This window comes from Sinocyclocheilus rhinocerous, unplaced genomic scaffold (assembly GCF_001515625.1).
Source record: "Sinocyclocheilus rhinocerous isolate Xijiao unplaced genomic scaffold, SAMN03320098_v1.1 scaffold2149, whole genome shotgun sequence".
NCBI lineage: Eukaryota > Metazoa > Chordata > Actinopteri > Cypriniformes > Cyprinidae > Sinocyclocheilus > Sinocyclocheilus rhinocerous.
The window spans coordinates 448,100-454,108 of NW_015629053.1; the positions used below are offsets into that span (position 1 = coordinate 448,100).

General features: G+C 35.3%; 1 protein-coding gene across 2 annotated transcripts in view; it reads left to right on the forward strand.

Moving 5' to 3' along the window:
- The window catches only part of LOC107738653 (AP-3 complex subunit beta-2-like), a 35,933-nt gene that overhangs the window by 1,282 nt on the left and 28,642 nt on the right, over nucleotides 1-6,009 (forward strand). The gene's annotated exons all lie outside the window — the stretch shown is intronic.

The window sequence follows — 6,009 nt, forward strand, 5'->3', positions numbered from 1 at the left end:
AAAATAAATTGTGAGTGCAACTATATATATATATATATATATATATATATATATCGTTTACATGTAAAATAGGTATTTTTATTACAATTATATATTACAATCAATGTGTATTCTGTTTGTGTGTGTGTGTGTGTAATCGGTATAACTCTTCTGAAACTCTTTAAGAGCCATTGCTGTCTAGGAGAAACTCTCATTAGTGCTTTTTCTTCCCTACTGGATCTTGTCTTGTTGTACCTCTTGAGCAGAGGGTTTGTTAATTGTCAGCTCTGGTTGCTGTAATAGTCACCTGTGCACCTGCTTGTACAGTCATACAGATCTTCTTCTACACATAGTCCAGAACTGTTGGCAGAGACTCTAAGAGCATCATTGTCTCAGAGTTTGTGTCCGGAGAGGATAGCTGTGCTCCTCAACAGGTCATTAGAGAGAAAGGAAAAACCCTGTGGAGTGTTGAATTATGAATAACTTTAATAATATGGAGCTCAAAGTGTCTCATGTTTGGAGAAGAAGATGATAGGAGATATATTGCAAATAAGATTCTCTGCAGGGAGTTTATGTTTCATAATTATTTGGTCATTACAATATGCTATAAAATAACTTTAGTTTTACATTAGTTAAATATTCCTCTCATGCAAATGCAGCTGCTGGAACAACGCAATGCTATTACTTTGTGCTGTTGAACATATTGGGCATGTTCTTGTGTTGTTACTGTGACTGTAACAAGTGCTCTAGAGGTCGAGTAGAGTTTCCTTCAAATGCCTGCACATGAAACTAGATGTTTTACAACTATAAACATCAACAATAATAATTTTACTATCAACTTCATCAACAACTAAATAACATTTTGATTTTAATGTCTATTTCGAACTTATTTTATTCTTCAAACTATTACATTATTTTGAGCAATTTTTGAAAATATGTTTTTTAAGTTAGAGTGTATTACAGTATGCATCAAGCTTAAATATTATATATATTATATTATAATAATATATTAAAATAATACATTTGTATATTTGCTATAAGCATTTTGCTTTTTGCAAACACTCTAACCTGTTAAAAAATTATATATATTATATATAAAATATATAGTTGTGCAAGCTTGATGCTTAAATATATTTAATTCATTCATATATATACATGTTAGACTGTGTTTTGGGCCTACCAGTTTTCCATTTGTCTAAATATAACCCTTGTTGTAAATATACAGACCTATCATCAGGACTAATTCATTTGCTAAAAGCGCCAGTATGTAAATCAAAGCATTGGTGCTCAGTCACTGCAGGTCAGGAGGGAAAGTGATTATAGGTTTGTATTCCCTCTGCATGCAGCAGTTCATACTGTGATTCAGAGACTCCCCGTAGCTAATCTTTGATGTGTGACACTGTTTATCCACTACATTTATTATCCAAAACGACTTACAGTGCATTCAGTTCATGCACAGCTCTCTGGAATATGACATAATAATCTGCCGTAATGTGGAGATGATGTATTTGACTGTAGCACGTCTGCTGAATCACCAAGCCTGTGTTCATCCTGTTGCGTCGCTCTGATCACGACCCACCGCGTGCGCGCGCGTTTGTGTGTGTGAGGTAACTGGAGCTGACAGAGCGCGTCCACACATGACTAGCACAGCCATCACGACAGGACACACACTCTGATGCGTGAAAGGAAACACCACTCACACCTTCTCACACACACTAATATTTGACGGTGTTTATACGGCGTGAATCTCCGCGGACCCTTCCAGCTAATGAAAGCCGCCAAGGGAATCTTTTTTCAAGAGCGACAGAGAGTCGTGTTGGGTGGGAGACTCTGGCAGGAAATCTATTCACTGGAGTTTATTGCTCTCTTTGTTGCTGTGGAAACCAGAGAGCAGAACCTGGGTGTGTTGCGAGATATCATAGTCGTTTAATTCCAGCGACAGTGGCATGACAGCCACCGGGGGAATGTTTTTAATTAGCGAATTGGGTTATCTCGGCCAGCTCATAATGTTTTCACGCCACAGCTTTGGAGGGAACACACTCGCTCTGATTGGCTCGTTCTGAACCCGCTGGGACATTATTAGGGGTGTCATAATGCTTGACATGTTTTCATTGATCAGGGTTCTGATCTGTGATGACATCAGTGGAAATCCAGTGTTGCATCGCTGTAGATATTATACATCATGTTTAGCAATTCAGGAGTTACTTTGCATATTATAGTATTACTACATTTGCCCATAACCAATCTGGAATCTGCATAAATTTGAATATATTAAAGGATTGGCTTTTGACTATGTGAATATTACAGCACAAACCATTATACACTACCATTCATTTTGAAAGACGTCTCTTAGCCTTACCAAGGCTGAAATACAGTAAAATATTCAAATACAGTAAAATATTATTATATATTATATATATTATTATTACAATTTAAAATAACTGTTTTATTTTAATACTTTTTAAAATGAAAATTATTTCTGTGATGCGCAGCTGCATTTTCAGCATCATTACTCCAGTCTTCAGTGTCACATGATCCTTCAGAAATCATTCTAATATGCTGATTTACTGCTCAAGAAACACTTTTCTGATTATTATCGATGTTGAAAACAGTGGTGCTGCTTAATATTTTTCTGAAAACTGTCATATATTTTTAGGATTTTATTTTAATTTGATGAATAGAAAATTCAAATGAACAGCATTTATATGAAACATAAATGTATTGTAACATTATATAAATGTTTTACTGCCACTTTGGATCAAATTCATGCATTGTTGCTCAATAAAGTATTAATTTCTTTAAAATAATAATAATAATAATAATAATAATAAAATCTTACTAACCCCAAACTCTTAAAAGCAATAAAACCTTAATTTTGATGTTGTGGGTCATTTATGTCCAGGAGATTTAACACATTTTAAATCTGGTTTTGGATTCTGTGAACTCCGTTACTATTTCCTGCAGTGTATGAATCATCATGAAGCATCATCATCATCATCATCATCATCAAAGACCAAGCAAACATAATTATTATTAAAAAAACACATTAAGTTCTCTTTGAATCTGTGCATAGTTGAGCCAAGACTGCGCATATTAGTGGGAATTGATACTAGATATGTTCATTCAGTTTGTTTGTGTGTGAATGTGTGAGCAGATGTCACTCTGTTGATTTAAAGCCAGTCAGTGTGATTAACGGTAAGAGAGAGAGAGAGATAAAACGAGAGACTCAACATCTCTCCTTCATGACTTCTTTCTAAAAGGAGATTGCTAACATTAGGATGTGGTTGCTATAGTAATGTGTTTCTATGGACAGAAGGGTTTTGGACTTATACTTCTTGCACAGGATGTCAGACAGTCTCATCTGTGTCTCATCTGTGATGAGTTGACTGACCCAAGATCAGATGTGGGTCTTAGTGTCGCAGCTAAACTTTAGCCAATCAGAATGAGTTTGGCTCGACATTATATCTTTTCTCATTTGAGCTAATATTAATTTATTTTAATATTAATTTGTTTTCCTAGACGTCCTGAGGATCATCTGCTTTATTAATTATCGTGGCTCTGGGTTTGTTTGGAGTCACAAACATCAGCGGAGAACATGAAGTTAGATTAGATCAACTAACACTTAAAGGGGACATCGGATGCCCATTTTCCACAAGTTGGTTTGATACTTTAGGGTCTTCATGAAATATCTGCAACATACTTTGGTTAAAATTCCTCAATGGTCGTGTAAAACAACACCCTTTTTACCCTGTCAAAAACAGCTCTGTTCACATTGAGCCGTTTCGGTGCATGTCTCTTTAAATGATAATGAGCTCTGCTCACCCCGCCCCTCTCTTCTGTTTTTTGTGTATTCGGTGGTGTGTTACCATCAAAAACAAAACTAATCCACTGCGTCCTCAGTGGCTCTGATGTCGGGAGAAAATGAAGACTGTTATATGCACTTTTACATCCAACTACAAAACACCTGCATTGCTTAAGAGACATTGTTGTGTAATACGGGACAGACAGCGGTCAGCGGTCGTGGGTCGTCAGAAAATCAAAACGGCTTGATTATTGAGACTGTTTAGGTTTTTTGGGGATTAAATAAAGGAGTGATATATTATTTACTTTATCAACATTAATATTACCATTGCCAATAATTTTGATTTATACCCATAATGCATTGGATCATGAACAGCCAATAAAAACTATTTGCATAGAAATGCTGGGATGCTACGATACCAGTTTGTAAGATTTTATATGTTATGTATTATTACTAGGGATGTAACGATTCACTCAACTCACGATTCGATTCGATTCACGATTTTGATTTCACGATTCGATTCGATTTGCAATTATTTTTTTTACAAGATTAGATTTTATAAGATTTTTTATAAGATGAGATTTTAAGACAAATTATAAACGAAATGTGTCCTTTTATTATTGCTTGGACAAAATGCTGCACGTTTCTTTGTGAAATTGAAATATAACACTATAATAATATACTAATAGCACTTGCAAATTATTGCTTTTTTGTTGGTTTTGATTGCTTCTATTGCCCTCAATTGTAAGTCGCTTTGGATAAAAGCGTCTGCTAAATGACAAAATTTAAATAGAATGTAAATGTAAATAACAAAACTAAATTGAAATTTAAAAACAAGCCCCAAATCAAATAAATAAGTAACACAAATAAAATAAATATCTTCATATAAACAAAATAAGGCTTTGTCTGTGCTCTTTCCTTTTAAAATTAGAGGCAACCACTGCATTTTAATCTTGATCCAAACAAAGATGCTGCATACATGCAACATGAGCAGTTTTTAATCTAAATTAGATTGTATAATTTCGAAATTTGAAGCAAAAACAGAATGGTTTGACTTCAGTTTTGTGAAACTATAAATAAAAATATCTGCATGAAACAGCAAAGCTGAATGAGATGCAGATTCACTCTCTGCCAGCAGGTGGCGCTTAAAGCGTTTCCGCTGTAAACAAAGAAGCGCTGCACATATGAACTAGATGCAAGATGAAAAGAAAAAATACCATCTAAACTTTTCTAAAGACAGTAAGTTCCCCTCAGACATACATTCATATAAACTCCTACACCTAAATGAATCGCGATTTGTTTGGCATCTCAACCGATTTGAATCGTCACATATTTGAATCGATTTTCAACCGGCTCACGGTTAATCGTTACATCCCTAATTATTACAGAAGCATAAGCCTGGCAAACAGTTTTTGTCTTTCTCCTCTCAATAGATATTTATTAATGGAAAATGTTGTATGGGTAGAAAATGGCTACCTGGGGGTGTAACCAAGATGGCCGCCAAGTAAACTGACTGGCTTGAGAGGGTTTTTCCAGTGAACACAAATGCTCAGAAGTTGCCCTTTCAGATGAGATTTAATGGAGATCTCATTTATATTTGAGAATCAACTTTTCCTAGATGTTTTTCCTATAATTCATCATAAACAAGGCAGTTTTTGGCATCTATAGAGATGAATGAATGTGGATGGTATTGCTCATAATGCTCAAGTAATTTGATTTTGAATTTGATGAGAAATGTTTGAGTTCATACTAGTGTTGTCAAAAGACCCGGTATTTCGGTACCAAGTCGGTACTAAAAAAATTAAAACATTACAGTACCAGGTTTTTTAAAGTACCGGTGGTACGGAGTACCCTGTCAACCCGGTTCTTGATGCGCTATCCGAAAGGTGTGCAGATGCGCTCTCATAAAAGCACTGAGACGTGGCTACCTCAAAATGAGGAAACACATCAAACTAACAAAACACTTTAAAGACAGACTCAGTTCAAGCTGGTAAGTTTCATTTACATTTTTTATATTTAGATCTTCAGTGTTTCCCATACATTGATTTATTTGGGGCGGCCCGCCACAATATCAAAACTCACCGCCACAAATAGATTTTCCAAAAGGCTTTGACTTCGTTGAATAAACATGAGCACTGCACGTGTCAAAGTCGAAACCCGGAGTGAGTGTTTTTATATCACTGTATTTCTGAAGGAAACCGACTGTCTTCAGAAAATTATGGATGTCA